The sequence below is a fragment of the Macaca fascicularis genome, chromosome 2, assembly GCF_037993035.2.
Source record: "Macaca fascicularis isolate 582-1 chromosome 2, T2T-MFA8v1.1".
Taxonomy (NCBI): domain Eukaryota; kingdom Metazoa; phylum Chordata; class Mammalia; order Primates; family Cercopithecidae; genus Macaca; species Macaca fascicularis.
This window is the reverse complement of record NC_088376.1, coordinates 139,162,232-139,185,449: the sequence shown is the minus strand read 5'-3', so window position 1 is coordinate 139,185,449 and position 23,218 is coordinate 139,162,232.

The following is a 23,218-nucleotide window of genomic DNA, read 5'->3' as shown; positions in this document are numbered from 1 at the left end:
AAATACGAAATATTATTTTCTCTTTGTTATGGTAACAAATTACCACAAAGCTAGCAGCTCAAAACCAAATGTATAATCTCACAAGGGTCCCAAGTCTAGTTACAGTGTGGTGTGGTTGGTTCCATAACGGCCATACAGTCATAGGATTAAGGCCCTCATTTCACTACTGGCTCTGAGAGGCGATAAATCTAGGCTAATTCCCGTCCCCCTCAAAACCAGAAAAAATGGGCCTTTGAATCCTCTGACTTTTCTTTTTGCCTCATACCTCCAATGCATCTCTACTGACTAAATATTCTGCTTTGGTTTCTGCTTTTAAGAACCCATGTGATTACACTGGACTCACATGGATAATACTAAATAATCCCCCTAAATTAAAGTCAACCGATCAGTGATTCTAATTCCATCTGTAATATTTCTTTACACAGATATCTAGATTAGCGTTTGTTTGAATAACCAGAAAACAGGAGTATTTGGGGGGACTTCGTCAGATTCCTCTCTACCACATATGGTCTCTGTTTTCTGTGCATATATCACTTAGAATTAATTACATAGCATGGAGAATGTTTCTGAACTGATGTTTTGTATATACATATTTTCATTTTCCCTTTAGTTATAAAACAAAAGTCACGTAAAAATATATTCTCTTGAAAGAAGTAATAATTTGTAATGGTAGGGATGGATATGTCATTATATCTGGAGCCAGTATATATGAATAAAGATTAAAAGCCCAGAAATAAATTTCATAACATGATAAATTAAGATATTCCACTCATTCTAATTACCTTTTCAGCAACTCATCATTTCTCTAAGATTTCATATTACTAATTCAGATACAAATGACATATTTTATTCAGGCCCACCAGCATTAATAATTTCGTAGCAAAATATGACAATAAACCAGTGTACTTTTTATGATGGATGATGAAATTTGAAAGTAGAAACACATTCTGATTTAACTTGTTCTACCATCTATGGCAGTACCTCTAGCAATGAAGGGAGCAAGGGTATGAAATGGTAAATGTATGATTTCTAAACAAGGAATAATTAGTCAATATTAGCATTTTATGGGAGTATTCATGCTTCATCCAAATCAATCTTTGCAAACACATTAGATGCTTCAGAGGTGCCCTTAAGGCAGCTACCAAATGATATCCCTGATTTTGAAGGAGTTAATGTGTATCTCTTAGAAAGTACTTTATCTGAAGGTAACTGAGGTATTTAAGAAAACATTGCTCTAAAATACAATAAATATATATAATGACTAATTGTGACATTTAATTCTCTACCCAGATAAAGGAATAAATTAAGCATTATTTAGTGGGTTCCAAATCTATACTACTTTCCCTTTAGGAAAAAAAAAATCAGGTAAGATTTAGAAAATAGCTAACCATTTTTCTAATTTCAAAGAGCTTTGAAAAATAAGTGAACACTTTAACAACTAATAGGAAATTAAGCTTAAAACAGAAACAATAAATCTAGGAGCCAGAATGAATAGTTGTTTCAAAATTTGCCCTAGAGTGCTCCCAGAGTCTTATGTCTCATGTTCAAAGTGAACAACATATCTGTGAGCTCTGTAGGGGATCAGAAATAATGCAAAGAAGATGCTAATTATATGGTCATTATAGAATCTACAACATGTTGATTGATTACTAGACACTAACTGCTGTCTATGCAAATAAGAAACCAAGGGCCAGAAGTTATGAAACATAAGAATGTAAATGAGGTCAAGAATTCCACATGAGTCTCCTCAACTCTGACTCTTGAACCAGTAAGTGGAGAAATTATGGAGTTTAGTTGGGTATCCTTTTGGAGTTCATGCTAAAAACACAATGTACCTAATATGTCATCAAACTGTTTCTCACATATTATACGAATACTGTATTTAAGTATAATAAGTATTTAGAAAGCATTTAGTGGTGCTGTGGGAAGATACCTTTGTTATCAGCCAAATCCCTGTAACTTCTATGCTTCTCTAGAAGAAATCGATAATTTCTACCATCAACTGCAAAGTGTGTTCTAGTTCCAAATAGGTAGAGGATTTCCAAGCATACATTCTTATATTCTTTTAGAAAGTCCAAATGCAGTCACATTTATATAGTGTTTGTACAGAATCATTCATCTTTCATAATATAACTATTTAACGCTGAGAAATATATAAGTAACTGGCAGCGTCGACCTCCTGATGCCCAATGAGGTTTACATTTCAGCTTTGAAAATGTAGGTCAATTTATCAATATTTCGATGTGCAGTGTAGATCCAATTCACCTCACAGACTATGCCTGTTAGCTATAACAGAAGTTTCTTGTTTCAAGTCTCATGCATGAAGTTGAAATGATATATAGTATTAGTATATATCTTTCCACCATTTGAATGAAACTCAAACCTAAGGGTATCCAATGATCAATGCTTCCAGCCTACAAGGAATTTAATAACACCACTGGAGCCAACCACTTTGTAATTTATTTGGGCCTCAGTTGTGTGAGCACTCAGAATAAATCAGGGGAGTAGATTGCTATTTATGCCTTCTCCAATCTTCTGCCAAGCTCAGGAGAACAGCCATTTTTACTCATACAATTTCTGAGTTGTTATTGCCCTTATAAAGTAGGACTCAAAAAAATAATAATACAGAACCCAAATAAGCACCACTTTGCCACAGCATTTTCTAAAAGAGAATCATATTTAAGTAAAAATGTATTTTGCAAAGTACAGGTTCTCAGATATTCACAATTTTCACCATTGCTTATCAGTATTTGGAGTAAATAACACCACAACTATGTTAATAATAGGGCAGGAATTCTGTGAAAAATCATAGAAAGAGAAAGTGAGGTATTTTTGTTGGAGAAAATGAAGAGCAGTATGTCTCCTAGTTTCAATGTGGGGTAACTCACAGGCTCCTGAACACTCCTCTACTGAAATTCTTGGGTATTTTCTATATAAGCTAACAATTTACAAACAATTTGATGAAGCAATTAAGCATATACTCTCTGGAGAAAGACAGCTTGGATTTTCCAGCACTTACTAAGAGTGTAACCTTATGCTATAAATACATATAATAACTATATGTCTTTGTGGAACTGTTGAGGAGATTAAATGAATTAATGTACATGGAGTGTTTAACAGAGTGCCTGGCACATACTAAACAGTCAATAATATTAGCTATTAATATTGATAGAAGCAGAAAAACAACTTTAAGAAAATAGATGTTGCAGTCAACAGCTAAATTGCCACATTGATGCTAGAAAACTTTTTAGTGTTTCATATCTATTTTTTTGAGAAATTACAACCCATCTACCTTTGAAGGGACTTCAGGCAAGTTACAAAATAAAATGCAATAGAGGATAGAATCAATTTGAATAAAATCATGTTCAACTATTCTTTATTTTCCCCTTTACCAAGTACAAAGCTCTGCACATAATTGCCATGCAAGAAATGCTTGATGAATAAGTAAATAAAGGAATGGAAAGGTGAGTGGAAGTATGCATGCATAAATGAAAAGGATTCTAGATCATCTGAAAGATACAGAAGTATTGTATTTTCAACAGTTGATGAGAAGACTGCCACATTCTGGCAATGAGTCTAAAAGTAAAGGAAAGTGGGACGGAAATATTTAGGTGATCTGTTTTTACTTTTCTGCTAAGGGAAAGCAAACTTTTTGTTTGTTTGTTTGTTTGTTTGTTTGTTTTTGCCCTTCTGGCATTAAACACAGGCAAAATTTGAGAGAGCATGTGATTCAGAGGAAAACAACTCTAGTTTCTCCTTCTGATTTTGCTATTACCTAGCTATCAACTTTAATCTCCCTAGAACTCTGGATTCCTCAGCTGAAAAACGAAGAGGTGGGACAAGCATATTGCTAAATTTCTTCTACCTTCAAATTTTTGTGAGTAATTTAGATAAAAGTAACTGTCTATAGCTACTGTATCAAGCAGTAGGAATGAATTATCTTGTTAAAAATGCAACGTTAATGAGTTAAATCCAGTCTGCTCTAGTGGAATATAACTTGTGATTCTGAGATCTGGGTCATCGCCAATGAAAAAGAATCATTTACTCCTTCATTAGCTGAGAATCAATGGAACTCAGGCTCTGTATACAGACCCACTGGCTTTAAATCCTGACTCTACTACTTATTAGCTGTGGCCAGAAATCTCTCAGTTTCTCCTCACCTTCATCTTGTAATAAGGAAATAATCAGAGTATAAATGCTTACAAAGCTTGTTATAAGGGTTCAGTTATTGTGATTTCTTTAAGAGTGTAACATAGTGCTGATAAATGTCCACAATTAATATTGAATCTCAGTGTTGGTCTGAGGAATTTTCTAGCAGATGGATGGTCAACTGGTTTGTGTCTTTAAGTCTATCCTACTAGACACACATACCTTGATTGCAGAGGCCATGTTTTTATTTACTCTTCAGCACTAATTTACCACAAGTTTTTGCTGAGCTCTATCTATGTCCCAGCCAATGTTTTCAACCACAGATGATGCATTAGTGAGCACATTCATACATGGATCCAGCCCCCAAAAGAGTTTATCAGGGCAATTAATAAAATAATTGCATGAGTAAACATCTTAATTTGATTAATTTATGGTAATTGTTTTGGTTTTAGTGCATAAAAGTAGCAAATGTAAGAGTTTATAACTAATGTTACACTTATTTATATTTAAGAAAAATACAATAAAAATAAATTAATTATTTAATAAGGACACTTATATTACTTAAATTAATACAATAGATTGCTCTGCCTTCTGTCTTCATATTTAGTCTAAGAAAATTAACCTGGCCCACATTCTTCAAGACAACCTTGAGAAGCCTCTCCGGAATATGATAGCTGAGTATTCATCCATTCAACCAATATTGTTCAGCATTGTTCTAAATACTATAGATGCTTCAATGAACAAGACAGAAGTGATTCCTATTCTTGGAGAATTTACATTCTGTTTTGAAGAGACAGAAAAATCACCAACAAACAAATAAATACAAAAGTAAATAAACAGAACACCTATCTTATAGTTAAAATGCCTTGAAGAACATTAAACACTAGGTAAGTGATACTATGATATTATATGCTTGTATGACTCTGTTAGAATGAATTATTAAGAAGAAGCTTCTTGAAAGAAGTGACATTTGAACTGAAACCTGATTGAAGAGAAGGAGACATTCATGAAAGTTGTTCATGAGAGAATTCCAGGCAGAGAACCCAGCTAGCTCAAAGGGCCAGAACTGAAAAATTAGCATGTTGGAGTAAGAGAAAGCTCAGTGCAGCTGGAGTTCAGTGGGCCAAGAGCAAGAAGAGAACTGGTAGGCGGAGGAGTAAGAATTCAGATTATGCAGAACTTTGTAAGAGAAGGTAGGGAGTTGAGAAAATTCTAAAAGAAATACATACCCATTGGATGATTTTAAGCAAGGAAAAGACTATCTGACATGTGATTTAAGAAGACTTTTCTATAAATTAAGAAGACTATAAAGTTGTAAAAGGGTAAAAAAAAAAAATTGGCAAGGAAATCATTAGGAAGTTGTTTCAATGCTTCAAGCAACATTGGTGGTTTCAGTGGAGATTTTAAAACCAGATTTAGGGTTTATTGTAAAGGTAAAGCCCATATGAACTGCTGATGTGTTGAGTGTAGTAGGTAAGAAAAAGATGAACATCAAAGACAATTATGAGAATTTTGACTCGAGATATAAAACATAAGGTAGTGTTATCAACTCAGATAAATACCTGCTTCAAGAAGAGCAAATTTTGGTATATAGGTCAGCTGTTGGCAAACTTTCTGTAAAGAGCCAGATAATAAATGTTTCAGTATTTGCAGACTAAAGGGGTCTCTGTTGCAGTGTGAAATAAACTATAGATAAATGCAAACAAATGGTGTGGTTGAGTTTCAATAAAATTTTTTTGAACAAAATTATGTGACTCAGATTTGCCTCACAGCTATAGTTTGGCAGCACAAGGCATAGATCAAAAATGTTGTTCAGGACATGTTAAATTTGAAATGTTTATCAGACATTCAAATGGAAATATCTAATAGACATTTGGATATATAATTCTGGAATTCTGAGGAGAAATCAAGACTTGAGATTGAGATTTGGGACTTTTCAACACTTTGTATTGAATGAAATCACCAGTCCCGAGTGTGCAGACAAAAAAAGGAAAGGAGACCCAAAGATAATGTCTTGAAAGATTCCAACATTTGGAATTTTGAGATCAAGAAAGAGAGGTCAGAAAGAAAAACCAACATTGTTTAGTGTCAATGAAACCAAGGATAAAAAAACTCCCAGAAGAAGGGTGTAGCAATCCATTCTAAAGCTAATAAAAGATTGAGATAGAAGTAAACATGAGACTATTTAATCTGGCAATCTAGAGATTATTGATGGCTAAGGGTCAAGTTTCTGTAGAATGTAAGTAGAAGTGATGATAACAATAAAATAATTCTTTTACAAAGTTTTGCTGGGAAGCAGAGTAGAAAATTTAGGTTGCCATTACGTGTGGGGTCAAGGTTTGGCTTTTTGTTAAGAATGTCTCATGGCAGAATCTGTTTACTAGCTATTGAGAATGTGTCAGCTGAGAGAGGAGATCCAGTATAGCAGAATAAAAAGATAATATATGTAAGAATGAATTTCCCAAAAAAGAAAGATAGGGCTCAAATTCAGTGCACAAAATAAGGAGATTGACCTCATCTTATGATTTAGAGATCTTGGATAAGTTAATTTCCTTCCTCTTTCTAGACAGTTTGTGTAACCAGCAGTGATGTGCCAGAACCTGTTTGAACAAGTTAGAGAACACCAATGTGAAGAATTCAGGAATTTTAACTTTTTGGTAACTTGAAACTGGCCAGGCTGTGAGTTTTTACAACAGAAAAAATAAATAAATAAAAAACAGGCAAATCGTACAAATTAACACATCTTCTTTTTCTTTAAGAAACTAAAGGCTTTGGCAGAACTCTTTCTTTTTTATATTTTATGTTATTTTTATTTATTTATTTATCTATTTTGAGATGGAGTCTTACCCTGTCACCCAGGTTGGAGTGCCACAGTGCCATCTGGGCTCACTGCAACCTCTGCCTTCAAGGTTCAAGCGATTCTCTTGCATCTGCCTCCCGAATAGAGGGATTACAGGCATGCACCACCACATTCGGCTAGTTTTTCATATCTTTAGTAGAGACGGAGTTTCACCATGTTGGACAGGCTGGTCTCAAACTCCTGACCTCATGATCCACCCACGTTGGGCTTTCAAAGTACTGGAATTACAGGAGTGAGCCACCCACCTGGTCGTTGGCAGGACTCTTAGTGACCTGAACCTGTTACGGTATCAAGAAACTGTTATAGGAATCCCTTCAAGATATGTTAGTAATATAATTTCCTTGTCAAAATCCTACAAAATTCCATGTGCTACTGCTGGTACAGAAGGGAACCCTGAAACCAACAATAGAATTAATTAGATCTCAGAGCCATGATTCCTCATAGTTAATTGAGGTGCATCAATAGAAAAGGGACCTTGAGGCTTAAAAAGTGTTGGAACTGTCTGTCTAGAATGAAGATGAATCAGACACCAACTTTCACAGCAAAATCTTATCCTCATTCCAAACCTGGGCTTTTGACCTCCAATTGGCCAATGAATTCTGAGTTCCTTGCTTATATTGCTTAAATATTGCCATTCCTCATTGGCGGCTGATGCAGACCACTTCACTCTCTCTAATTTGACTTCCCACGCTGAGTTTGCGCAGCTTGATCATGTTTCTTATCAGTTATCCCTACTCTAATCTCTAATTGGGTTTTGCAACTCTCATCTTGTTGATAACCTATACTGATGGTGTTTGAGACACAATTTCCCCAGGGAGCTGCAGGAGAACTTCTAAACAATTATATTCAGATTTGCTCATACCTTCTGTTTTACACAGAGGAATGTTGGTTATGTATGTGATACAAATAGAAAGAAAACTTATTTTTATTTTTTTATTAATGGGAAGTAAACTAAAAACTAAGTGCTACCAAGTCTTCAAATGTCATAGAGGATCTCATGCCAGAATAAACAGATGGTCTCCAAGTATCCTGCAAGAAGCACATCCCACCATAGGCAGTATTCTATGGCATCCAAATATGTGGCATAAGGAAACTTAAAAGAAGCCATTTGATCTGTGATCCTGCACATTATGGGCTCTCAGGTTTAACGAGGTTGGTATGTCCCCTGTGTCTAAGTCAATTATGCCTCTAATAGGATAGTGGGAAGAAGCAGTAGCAGGTAAAGTAATTCTCCAGAAAGAGTGTCATTCCTCGAATTTTTCATAGATTTTCTTAAGATTTCTCCCTGAAAAATAACTGGATAACAGAGAACATTGGAATTTATGAAGACCAATGTCTTATCTGTTGTTTTTTGTCAATAAGAACTTTATATTTTAGATTAAAAAAACACTGTGAAGCAATATAACTAATTGCTATTAGATATTAATGAGCCATTGATCAGATGTTGTGATTGGACAATGAATATAATTTTCACTGCCCAGGGTCAACTATATTGTTCTATTAACTAACAGCAGTCTTTGGAAGTGGTAAAAGAAATGAAAAAGAAATTGTATTCCTTACTTGCATTTTTTACTCATTCTATAAATTTCCTCATTAACTAAATTTACTAAGATTATTATTATAACTTTATGTTACATAAACCATTGGATAAATAAACAATGGCAATAAAGGCATTACTAAACTAGGAGTAAAAAGAGGATTGGAAATCAAAAAGGGTCACAGAAATTTTATTTTGTTGCATTTATTCTATATCTTTTGTGCTTTCTTGATGAAAAACTAGACATCTGTAAGGAAATGTGAGGATCCATAGAATAATCTGCTTTTAAAATGCATTATTGATTATTATAAATAATGGCACCTGTATTTTTACATGGTTTACATTATATAGTGTATGTTTATATTAATTCTATCTCTGTTATTTATAATTTACAAATAAGAATCAAAATCCAAAAATGTGGAACAACTTGGCTAAAGTAAAAGAGACACAATGTCAAAACCAAGAATAATGTAAGGTCTTCTCAACACAGTATCCCTGCTCTTTCCTTGAAGTAAGCTAGTAGTTACAGATCCTAAACACTTATATTATGTATCCATTCATTTACAGTGAAGTAATGGTTAAGACCCCTCATGTGTCCACCTTGTACTTGTAGTAGACATACAGTGGTGAATAAAGCACCAATGCTCCTTTCCTCATTGGGATTTAGAGCCTATTTGGCTATAGAGAAACCTGCAATAAGTAAATGTCTACACATAGCAAAACAATTAAGATAAATGTTATATAAGATGAGCAGGGTGCTATGAGACAATGAATAGGAGTAGGTCCCCTTCACAGTGGTAAATAGCAAGTGTAGTTCTTTCTGATGATGTGAAAATTAAACAGAAATCTGGAAAATGAAAACAGCCAACTATGTGAAAAGTGGAAGTAAAAAATATTCCAGGCAGAGAAAACCAGGGGCAAAGAAAGAGTTCAATATGTTTGAAAGACTGAAAGTTGTCAAGTGAGACCAGAAAGGAAAGAATAAGTGGGATGATGTAAAGGAGAGAAGTTGGAAAGGCAATCAAGGCTATTAGAAGGATAAGCATTGCAGGAAATGGTAAGAAGGTTACATTTTATTCTAGATTCGGTGGGAAGTCAATGCATTGGTTCCAGCAGAGGATGACATGATTATTTTATGTGATATATAAATATATATTGGTTCACGTAATAATAATTAGACCTATATATTTTATAGGTATATATAATTATACCTCTATAATATTATACCTATATAATACATACCACATATAATACCTATATAACGTATACCATATGTAATAATACCACATTTAAAAATATGCCACATATAATATACACATGGTTAAGTAGGAGAGGCATTATACCTGTGGAGTACAGCACAAACAGCTAACGAGAGCTTTAGGTAACTTGTTAAAATTATGCATTTAATCACAAACATTTCACTCAAGTTTCCCTACCTAGCCTGGAAGAAATACTCAAGCGTTAAGATGAGAATGAGCATCTCATGGTTTAAAAATAGCTAAACAGTTTCTACAACTCTACTGTCAAAATCCCTGTGTCCCAAGCAACAGAGCAAAAGTCAACTTTCACAGCAGGTTGCACTCTGAGCTTTACAGAGTTTAAACATCAAAATAGTTAGGTGGATTTTTGTTAATGGTTACACTGTTTATGAGGATTGCCATTTTTTAAAAAAGAACATGCATGTTTAATACATGAACTTTACTTAAGCCTGGTTTCATGAGGATTAACATGTTGAGGATATAGAGTGCTAACACATTAATGTATCATGTTCTTCTGATCTAAATCAGATGCCTGAAGATTGGAATTTGTTTAGAAAGTTTCCCTTCCCTGAAATACAATTTTAAGTTTTTTGCCTCTGTGCCTATAAGAATGCCTGGCATAAAATGTATTCAATAAACTTGTGTTTCATAAATAAATTAAAATATCTTTGTAAAAACCCTTTGAAAAAGTTACATTATTAAGATACCGATTATTTTGAATTTAGTTGCTTTTCTCTATCACTGTTTATGTCATTTACACTGTTCTCGGCATACAGAGTGGTGAAAATTAGCTGAATATATATGGAAGTGTTTGTGTGTATGTTTAATTTATTCTGCACATTATGAAACAGTGGCGGGGGAGGAGTGTCAAGATGTCAGTGTCCTATTAAGACTGTGATGTGTCTTATGAAGAAAATAGTGTGTGCTAGAAAACCTTCATTCAGGAATGAGTTATGATACTGTTGGTTGTGAGTTCAACCATTAATGAATTAATACCATAATAGTGTTAAATACAGTATGTATGAAATACAGTGTATTTAAACAGAAACATGCATAACACAAGGTTATGTGCTGATTGATTTATGAAAATGTTTTAAGTAGAGGTTCTCAGTAACATAACTATTTCCTCTAGGAGCAGTGATTCTGTGTTCCTTAATTCAGTGCTGTCAGTAACTTTATAGAACATGAGTGCTGCAAATAATGATAATCAACTGTGTGTGTATATGTATAGATAATTAAATGTATATATTTATATGTATACTTTATAAAAGTATAAAATGTATCATTTTATAATGCTTATGCATATATATTTATTATGTATGTATTTTGCTTGATTTGGCAACCTGCAGTATGAGCCTGTAGACCATGGTAAAGAGTTCAGATGTATTCTACATTTCTGTGCTTGATAAAAAACCATTGAATGTTTATCAGTACAAACCTAAATTCGTATATGTTGGAGGACGGCAAGTTTGTAAGCAGAGAGAACAATCAAGTGTATGTTATGGTAGCTAAGGGTAAGACTGGTGACAAACTACTTTAAATATAAATTACTGTTGCTAGAAATAGAAAATTATATATAAATAGAATATATATATATATGATATATATATGACTTTATTTTACAGGTAGAATAAGCTATGGGCAAGCAACCTCATAACCTTAATGAATGTAAAACACCAAATGCATACATATGAGTAGGCTGATGGGAGAGAAAGTTAGAGATGGAAGTAGCACTGGTCATCATTTTAGTGGATTGCTTTGAGAACAAAAGGAGATAGTATGTGTTAAAAAGGTGGTATAATTTGCACTCACGGGAAATGCACAAGAAATGTTAAGTGCATTATCTCATTGGTTTCATCACTCCCCAGATGATCTTATATTTTGGACAATTATTGAGAGATACTGAGAGAGAATTTTAGATTCACAAAAAATGAATTTCCTGGACTGTTATTTTTAAACAGCTCATATGACATCTTTTTAGCATCAATGTATTTTTACCATCTATGAGAAATTATTTGCACGTGATTTGGATGCAATCTTAGGCTCAGTGGTATAGGCACATATTTGTATGTCCAAAGATTTCTTAGTATTCCACGGGCATAAACATGTAAATACTCAGATGTTCCTCTTCTTGGCCAGCATCAGCAGCATAAGGCATCAAAGAAGCCTGCCATGTGATCCAAACCTTGTAGTCTTTAATTCAATACTAATAGTTGAAATATAAGAGCAAATACTTGTTCAGGTTCCAGAGTCATCTGCTGTTAAATCCACTTGGCAGGTCAAGTTTGGAAAAATGTTGACACACAAAATGTTAAATAAAGGTTTGCTTTAAACCTCCATACTTCACAGGGTTCAAATGGAGTTTCTGATTTAAGAGTGATAAATACACAAGATCAGATGTTATTAAAAAAAACCTTCTCATTTCTAGCAGGCAAATGTTGGAAGAGTCTGGAGAATATAATGGAACCCTTTTCAGATACAAGTATAGGGGATAGAATATTAGAAGGCAGTTTGGTTTAAGATTAGCTCTGTGTTATGCTGGGTTTCATACCTAGGTGATGGGTTAATAGGTGCAGCAAACCACCATGGCACACGTTTACCTATGTAACAGACCTTCACATCCTGCACATGTACCTCAGAACTTAAAAATAAAAACTGAAAAAAGACAATATATTTGAAGACAAAATTAGTTCTATGTTAAATGAAATTGTTTTGCTGAACCAATAGTCATTCCACAATTAAATACACACACAGACATACACACACAAACATTAATCCAAATCATTTTATGTATGCAATGAGTAGCTTAATGTAAAACAATTTTGAAACATTAAAGTGGAAACAGAGAGAAAAAGACAGATGGAAAAGAAAACTTTATTCTTTACATGTCTGCTCAAAGTTCTCTCACTGAGGAATCTGTAACAACTCAGGGACAAAAGAAAACATCAGAGCCAGCACTGTGGCTGACACCTGTAATCTAAGCACTTTGGGAGGCTGAGGCGGGCAGATCACCTGAGGTCAGGGGTTTGAGACCAGCCTGGCCAACATGGTAAAACCCTATCTCTACTAAAAAACAAAAATTAGCCAGGCATGGTGGTGCCTGCCTGTAATCCCAGCTACTCGGGAGGCTGAGACAGGAGAATTGCTTGAACTCAGGAGGCGGAGGTTGCAGTGAGCCGAGATTGCACCACTGCACTCCACCCTGGCTGGCAGAGTGAGACTCCATCTCAAAACAAAACCAAAACCAAAACCAAAACAAAACAAAATACTCCAAAGCATCAGTTAGGTCTACTAATTCAATTATTTACACAATCAGTAGAGTCAGAGGGAAAAAGTAAAATTCAGTTTGTTGTGTGCATGAATGTGCATGCACCTGAACATACATAGAAATTGAACAAATATCAATGATTGGTGTATGAAATAAATTTATGAAATCCTTGTTTTAGAGTAAGTGCCTATACTTGGCCCTGTGAACCCCGAATATCTGAGACAGGTCTCAGTTAATTTAGAAAGTTTACTTTGACAAGGTGGAGGATGCACCCCCATGACACAGCCTCAGGAGATCCTGACAACATGTGCCCAAGGTGGTCGGAGCACAGTTTGGTTTTATACATTTTAGGGAGACATGAAACATCAACAAACGTATGTAAGATGAACATTGGTTAGGTCCTGAAAACTGGGACAAGTCGAAGCAAAGGTGGGAAAACCGAAGTGGGGAGGGACTTCCAGGTCACAGGTAGGTAAGAGACAAATGATTGCATTCTTTTGAGTTTCTGATTAGCCTTTCCAAAGGAGACAATCAGATATGCTTTTATCTCAGTGAGCAGAGGGATGACTTTGAATAGAATGGGAGGTAGGTTTGCCCTAAGCAGTTCCCAGCTTGACTTTTCCCTTTTGCTTAGTGATTTGGGGACTCTAAGATTTAGTTTCGTTTCACAAACCCAACAGACCAGGCCTAAACCAGAATGGATTCACTCTTGCTAGGTGCCAGATAATCAAACTGAACTTCAAAAAAAGCCAATATTAACAAAACAAAACAAACAACAAAGAAACCCACATTATTCACAGGAAACAATCAGGGCAGCCCAGTTTATCTGAACTGGTGTAATAAGGAATTCGCTATGTTTTAACTCTATAAGACTAGTAACTTTGAAATGACTACTCTGCTTTTTGCTCTGTTTTCTTCAACTCTTTTCTGCCTACAAAGCCAACCTCTTCTGCTCAGCTTGTTCGAAACAAATGCTTGTTCCTCGATGTTGAAAAGAAGAACTAGTGCTCAGACAAAGAATTTTCTCTCAGCAAGGCATTTTACTTCTATAGTAGGGTGAGACTCGTGGTTGGAGCAATGGTGAGAGCACACTTGAACAAGGGAGAGGAAGGGGTTCTTATTCCTGACACAGGTAGCCCCTACTGCTGTGTCGTTCACCTATTGGCTAGGGTTGGACTGCACAGTCTAAGTTAATTCTGATAGGCTATTTTAAAGAGAGCAGGAATATGAGCAGAGTAGAGGAGCGAGCAGTTTAGTGGGAAAGACGGTTACAGAACAGGTAACTAAAGGTGACTTAGGTCAGAGCAGGTGACCTGGGTGACTCAAGTCAAAACAGGTAACCAGGATGAGTCAGGATGGAACAGGTGATCAGGGGTCAGTCAGGTCAAAGCAGGTGACCAAGATGAGTCAGGACAGAGCAGGTGAACAAGGGAACAGATGTGAACCACTTATTAGAACTGGTGGAAAAGGTTGTTTGCAGAAACTACGAGTAAGTTAAACTTTAAAATGAAGGACAAAGAACTGAACATACTGATATACTGATTCTTTGAAGAGAAATTTAGAATTCACTGCATCCAACAAGCTCATCAGAGTTCTTATTCTATTTTACAAAATGAGATGCTGCCCACATTCATGAATTGTAAATAAAAGCCAATTAAATATCTAACCAAAATTTGTTGTAATTTTGTTTTTTTGTTTTAAACGGGTTGACAAATTACATTTCAATTTGAGACATGGAATATTGCTTTTGTTGGGACTGCTATAATCTCACATTAAAGTCCAGGTAAAACCTTACACAGAGTGACTCTACCTTCTTGAACAAAAAGACGTCACTAGATGTAGAAGGGCAATGAGAGTCCCTTCAAGCTTTTTTTCAAGAATGTTCAACATTTTATTTGACAAAAAAATACATCATAAGTAGATGGAGTGTCACCTTGAGTAAGTTTGTGTGTGGAGCAGAGAGGGAAGAGCCAAAAGATAAAACTTTTGTTAGGTACAGATATTTACAGATATTTGTGCACAGACTAGAAGCATTTTAGCTTCTTTTGATTCTCTTTCCCAAAATGTTTACACACAAAGAGCTATTTTCTTCTCATTAAGCCATATTATCTTTAAAATTATCACGTTTTAATAGAATTTTTGAGGTTTCCTAGGAATTCTGTTATATATTGGCTCATGTTATTTTTCTGCTCCAAATTCACACGACTAAGCATTACCCAACTTCTACTTTATCTCTCCTTTGCTTTGCTTCATACTAATAGTATTTAATCCTCCACTCAAGCTGCTTTCTTTCCCAGTGTTTCTTTTCCAATGTTCTTTTCCATCTAACTCTGGTTCAAAGAGCGATCCCTCTGTGTTACCAGCACCTAGGAACCTGTTAGAGATGCAAATGATATGGCTCTAGCTTAGATCTCAGAATCAGAAACTCTGGATGGTCAAGTATTTCATGTTTTAGCAAGCCTTCCTGTTAATTCTAGCACACAGTCAACTTTCAGAACCACAGATCTCTTTTTCTGAGACCCACCTCTTTTTCTGAGACCCAGCTCCTGTTACCTCCTGCAAAAAATGTATTTACAAATTCATTTCCCTATTTCTTTTGCCTCCATTAACCTGAGTGCATCTACACATCAATCTTTATCGTTGTTATTGAAATTATTCTCTTGCATTGCTATAGTAGGGATCATGGTGCATTTGCTACAATTCGCATGTATAACAACAAAACAATGACCACTAAAACTTTATTTTCAGTCACTGGGTTTATTATGCCTTAGGTGGGCAACATAGCATAGTGGCTGGCTAGGCTCTGTTGCTCACACCTGTAGTTTCAGCCACTCAGGAGACTGAGGCAGGAGGATTATTTGAGCCCAGGAGTTAGAGGCTGCAGTGAGCCATGATTATACCAACGCACTTCAGCCTGAGCAACAGAGTGAGACCGTGTTTCGAAATAAAATAAAAAGAAACGAAGTTTAAAAATAGCACTGTGGCTAAGAGCCTGAATTAAATTCTGGCTCTGAAACTTATGAGCTGGATAACTGTGTAATTTGCTTAATCTCTGTGGGTCTCATTTGTGAAATGGGTATAATAATTTCACAGGGCTCTTGTAAGGATTAAATAGGTTAATATATTTGAAACACACAGAATAGCTCCTGTTAGATAGCAAATGTTACCTAAGTATGTGCTATTATTTTTTCTTGCTCAATGTTGAGCAAGGAGGAGGACAAAAAACCTGAATGGATCTCTTCAAGATATTTCTGTTGCTTCCAGTATAAAACAGTTTATTTCAGGTAACTTCAGCATCATTTGAATAACTGCTTGGTATTTCAGGTTTCTCCCCCTTCTACCTCCTCTTTGCCCTTTTCCTGGGTGTTACTGTATTCAAGGTAAGTTTACTCATTCTCATAGAAGAAGCAAGGATCTCTGTGTTAGGCTGTTCTTGCATTGCTATAAAAAATAACTGAGATAGGGTAATTTATAAATAAAAGAGGTTTAATTGGTTCATAGTTCTGTATGCTGTACAGGAAGCATGGCACTGGCATCCACTCAGCTTCTGCAGAGGCCTCTCAGGAAGCTTCCAATCAAGCTTTCATCCAAAGATGCCAAGGGGCGACAGGCATCTCACGTAGTGACAGTAAGAACAAGAGTGAGATTGGAGGGGAGGTGCCACACTTTACAACACCTAGATCTCTCAAGAACTCGTTATCAAGAGGACAGCACCAAGCCATGAGGGATTCACCTCTATACCTCAAATACTTACCACCAGGCCCTATCTCCAATACTGAAGATCATATTTCAATATAGGATTTGGGTGGAGACAAATATCCAAACTCTGTATCTACTTCCATGTTCATGTTGGCTTGCTTCTGTGACCTGTGATTGGAGAACACCACGTGTCACTCGGGTTACGGACGTAAGTTCTGTTCTCTCTGGGTCTGGACTGATGTGTCTGTAGCTACTATCATGTGTTGATTATTCCTGAGATCCTCAATGGTGTGGATACACAATAATAGTGTCATAAAATTTAGCCAGATGGCCCAGTGACTAGGCCTCCATCTTGAATCTTGCTGATTCTGCTGGCTTTCTGGGACTCATTAAGTTCCCACATTGGGAATGTCCACCACCAGCCTCTGCCATGGAACTTCTGCCCTGAGCCTGATTCTTTTCTTTTCTTTATATATATACACACACACATATATGTATATATGCATAAATATATACACATATATGTATATATACATAAATATATTTATATTTTTATATATATTTATATGTAAAATATACTTATATATTATATATAAATAAATATATAAAATATATAAATAAATATAATATATAAATATATACATAAATATAAATATATATACAAAAAATAAAAATATATATTTGTGTATATATACATATATATGTGCATATATGTGTGTGTATATATACATAAATATATATATATATTTTGGTTAGACAGGGTCTTACTATCTCTGTCACCCAGTTTGGAGTATAGAGGCATGATCACGGTTCACTGCAGCCTCGACCTCCTGGACTAAGCGATCCTCCCACTTTAGCCACCTGAGTAGCTGGAACCACAGTCACACACCACCACCCTCAGCTATTTTTTTGTTTGTTTTTTATAGAGAAGGGATCGCACTATATCGCCCAAGTTGGTCTCAAACTTTTGGGCTCAAGCATTCCTCCCACCTTGGCATCCCAGAATGCTGGGATTACAGGCATGAACCACTGTCCCCAGTCAGCCCTATTCTTAATTCCCCACTACCTTTTGTATATTGACCCTGTCCTTTCTGGGTTTCTACCATACGTCTGCTGACTGTTTCTGCCATCTACCTGCTGAGGAGAAATAACACTGACCAATGTCTGTAGAGACCTTCTTCATCTACCATCTATGGCACTACAGGCTAATACTATATATTTCTGTGAGTGAGAAAAAAGGTGCCCCTCTTGGACATGGCAAGTGGACTGAGCCTCTCTCTGACTTAGAAGAAGATGCTGCTTTCCCAGGTGTTGCTGATTGCAGAACCCATGGTACCTATGAGAAATGAACCCCTCCACAAGTTATAGAGGAGCTCTTCCCACTCCATTGCTTCTCTTCTGCTGTTCTCTGCTGGTAGAGTAATGGGAGGCAGGGCTCAAGCAACCAGAGCCCTGACAGTATTTTCATGCATTTTCTTTCAGCCCTTTCCTATCAACTCTCTCACCTTGCTGCCTCCTCGCCCCATCTTCTGTGGCTGAGAGCCTGGGGAAGGGGAAATCTTGGGTCACGAAAGCCTTCTCTAGCACAATAAACTTTAAATCTCTCTCAAATCCTGGACAACTCCTCCTCAAAGCAGAGGCATTTCCCAGTGCCTCCAAACCCCCACTCCAGATGGCATGTTCTCCCTTCACACTATGGTTTGACATAATGCCCTATATACATTAATAATATGTGAAGGACTTCTTGTGGATTTAAAAAATTACTATTCTCCCATATATAAAAGCCTGGAATTAAAGACTTATTTTACAGTCAAAACCTTGTTCTGGCATCCCAGTGAAGCAACATATGCCACTGATTCAAGAAGTGGAAATATTGGAATAATATGGTTGTAGAAAAGGAAAAAAAAATACACATTTGAACTGCCCATTGAAACAACAATGAAATATACACCTATTATAATGGATATATCATGCTCAATACATTGCCAACACAAAATACTGACAGGGATGCAGAGAAAAAGGAACAGTTATTTATTATTTCTGATAAGATTGCAAAATGATACAAACATTGTGAAAAACAGTTTGGCAGGTTTTTATAAATCTTAACATATTCTTACCATATAACCTAGCAATTACGCTTTTAGATATTTACTTAAGTGAGGTGAAACCCTAACATCCATGCAAAAACCTGTTTACAGTGGCTTTGTTTATAATCACCAAAACCTGGAAACAACCAACATGTGTCCTTCAGTAAGCAAATGGATAAACAAACCATGATATATCAGTGTAACGGCATATTATTCATCGAGAAGACAAAATGAACTATCAAACCATGAAAAGACACAGGGGAACCTCAAATGCATTTTGCTAAGTGAAAGAAGCCCATCTGAAAAGTCTGTACACTGTGTGAGTTTAACTATACGGCATTTTAGAAAGAGAAAAACTATAGTGACTGTAAAATAAAAAAATCAGTCATCGCCAAAGACTTGTGAGGAGGAAGAGAAAAGATAAATAGGTGAATCACAGGTGAAACTGTTTTTCATGAAACTGTAGGTGTATGGAGTTTGTATATCAACACCCATAGAACTGTATGATAAAAGGAATGAAAATTAATGTAAGCCATGGACTGTAGTTAAAATAATATGTGACTATTGGTTCTTTAATTATAACAAATGTACCACACTAATGCAAGATCTTAGTAATAGATTTATCATTGGCCATTTTGTCTCTTATGCAGGTCAGTTTAATTGCATTAATAGAGAATTTATACATGCCAAGCTAGTCTACTTGAAGAGAGATGATTAAAACAAATATCTATGTTGTGAGGAGACATCTGGTCTAATAGGAATAGAATTGTACTAGAGTTTATATTTCTTAGAAATAAACACACACTTTTTCAATAGGTATATATTTATTAACAAGTTATATTTCATAATGTAGTATATATATTTACATATCAATTAATAACTGAGAAGTCTTGATACTCTGAATTTTAAGTCATTCATTCCTTTTTCAAAGTAAATTATGCAATTTATAAACATTTGAAAATAATTTTAGTAGAGATTGTTTTCCTAAAATGCTGTCTTCTTAGAAGATATATTTCTTCCCAAGTTCTATTTTTTCCTTTTTCTAAATTGAAACATTATATTTGTACATATTTATGGGGTACCATTTGATTTTCAATACATGTATACATTGCATAAATATCAAATCAGGGTAGTTAGCATATTCATTACCTCACACATTTATCATTTCTCTGTGATGAGAATGTTCAGAGACATCTCTCCTAGCTGTTCTGTAATGTTGAAAGAAAAATCTCAGCCAAATTCAAGTTAATAAAGTTTAATTGAGCAAAGAACGGTTCGCGAAGCAGGCAGCCTTCTGAGCCAGAGTAGGCTGAGGGACTCCAGTGCAGCCATGTAGAAGAAGATTTATGGACAGAAAAAGAAAAATGAAGTACTGAAAACAGAAGTGAGGCACAGAAACAGCCGAATTGGTTACAACATGGTGTTTGCCTTATTTGAACACAATTTGAACATTTGGCTGCTTTTGATTAGCTGAAACTCAGTAATTGGCATAAAGTTAAGTTATAATGTGGTTACACATCCATTAGGTTACAGTTCACTATGTAAGAAGAGACTTTTAGGCTGAACTTAAAATATGTAAGAATGCAGCTTTAGGTTAAATTAATGGTCAGGCGTGGTTGCTCATGCCTGTAATCCCAGCACTTTGGGAGGCCTATGTGGGTGGATCACCTGAGGTCAGGAATTCGAGATCAGCCTGGCCAACATGGTGAAACCCCATCTCTACTAAAAATACAAAAAATTATCTGGGTGTGGCGGTGTGCGCCTGTAGTTCCAGCTACTCAGGAGGCTGAGGCAGGAGAATCGCTTGCACCGGGGCGGCAGAGGTTGCAGTGAGCTGAGATCACACCACTGCACTTCAGCCTGGGTGACAGAGCGAAACTCCATCTCAAACAACAACAACAACAACAAAAATTCCTTTAACAACAACTTATTGTTAACCTTAGTAACCCTACCATGCAATCAAGCAACAAAACTTATTGCTTCTATTTAATTGTAACTTTGTACCCATTGACAAACCTCTCTCCATTTTCCCTTTCCACATCTTCTCTGGTAAACAGTGTTCTACTATCTACTTCTGTAAGATCAACATATTCATTTAGATTCTACATATGAATGAGATCATTTGGTGTTCGTCGTTCTGGGTCTTGCTTATTGCACTTAATATAATGATGCGATTGGGCTGTGTCCTCATCCAAATCTCATCTTGAATTGTAGTTCCCATAATCCTCTGCGTCATAGGTGGAATCAGTGGAGATAATTGAATCATGGGGGGCGGTCTCCCCCATCTTGTCTGGTGATAGTGAGTTAGTTCTTACAAGGTCTGATAGTTTTGTAAAGGACTTCTCCCTTCACTGCACACTCATTCTTCTCCTTGCTGTTACCATGTGAAGAAGTACATGTTTGCTTCCCCTTCTGCCATGATTGTAAGTTTCTTGAGGCCTCCCCAGCCATGCTGAATGGTGAATCAATAAAACCCCTTTCCTTTATTAATTACCCAGTCTTGGGTATATCTTTTTTAACAGCATGAGAACAGACGAATACACATAAAGTCCTCCATATTCAGCCATTTTGTCGGAAATGACACAGTTTCATTTCTTTATTGCTGAATAATATTCAATTATGTAAATATTTATGCATTTGCTATTTGTTGAACATTTAGGTTGATTCCAAGTCTTGGTTATTATAAATAGTGTTGCAATAAACGTGGAAGTGCAGATGTCTCTGACATGTTGATTTTATTTCCTTTGTATGTATACATTCAGTAAAATTTGTGGATCATTGGTTCTACATTTAACTTTTTTAGGTACCTGCATCCTGTTTTTTGTAATTGCTTTACTACTTTACATTCCTACCAAGAGTTCTCTTTTCTCCACATCCTCACCAACCTTGTTTTCTTTTGTCTTTTTAATCATCGTCATTGTAATGGGAGTTAGGTGATGTCTTTCGAAGTCAAGTAATGCCCTACCTCTAGCTTTGTTCTTTTTGTTTAGGATTGCTGTGGCAATTTTGTATCTTTTGTGGTTCCACATAAGTTTTAGGTTCTTTTTAAAATTATTTTTGTGAAGCATGTCATTGGTATTTTGACATAGATTGCATTATATCTGTAGACAGTTTTGGGTAATAAGGCCATTTAAACAATATTAATTCTTTCAACCCATGAACACAGAGTATCTTTTTATTTATGTCCTCTTCAATTTCTTTCATCGATGTTTTATTGTTTTTAATGTAAACACCTATCAAGTCTTTGGATAAGTTTTTTCTAAGGTATCTTTCTGTTCTGTTGCTATTGTAAATGAAATTATTTTCTAGCTTTGTTTTTTGAATAGTTAATTCTTTGTCTATAAAGCACCACTAATATTTGTATGTTGATTTTCTGTCCTGCCTTCTTACTAAATTTGTTTATTAGTTCTAACAGTTTTCTTGTATAATCTTTAGTGTTTTCCTTCTGTAACATCATGTCACTTGTAAAAAGAGAGATATTTTGCCTTTCTCCTTTCTAATCTAGATGTATTTATTTATGTATTTTATTTCTCTTGCCTAATTGCTCTAGTTAGAACTTCCAGTACTATATTGAATAGAAGTAGTGAAAATGAACATCCTTGTCTTATTTCTAATCTTAAAGGAAAATCTTTTGCATTTTCCCCATTAAATGTGATCTTAGTTGTAAGTCTGTCATTTGTCTGGCCTTTATTGGGTCGATGTACATTCCTTCTGAACCTAATTTGTTGAGAGTTTTATTATAAAAGGATGTTAAGTTTTGTCAAATCCTTTTTCTGTGTCTTTTGAAATGATCATATTGTTTTTGTCTTTCTTTCTGTTAGCGTGGTGTGTCACATTTATTGATTTCTGTGTGTTGAAACATCCTTCCATCCCTAGGATGAATCCTGCTTGATCATAGTCAATGATCTTTTTGATATGCTGTTGAATTTAGTTAAGAATGTTTGCGTCTATGTTTATTAGGTGTATTGACCTGTAGTTTATTTTTTTTTCTTGTGTCTTTGTCCTGTTTTGACATCAATGTAATGCTGGCTTTGTAAAATGAATTTGAAAATATTCTCCCCTCTTTAATTTTCTAAAATAATTCAAAAAAACCTGTTACTAGTCTTCTTAAAATGTTTGGTAGAAGTCATCAGTGAAGCCACCAGATCCTGGGCTTTTCATTGATGGAAGACTTTTTACTAATTCAGTTTTCTTGCTCATTATTGGTCTATTCCTATTTTCAATTTAATTTTGGTAGGTTTTATGTGTCCAGTAATTTATCTTTTCTTTTTTAGGTTATCAAATTTGTTGGTGTAAAATTCTTCACAATAGTCTTTTATGATCTCTTGTATTTTTGTAGTATCAGTTATAGTGTCTCTT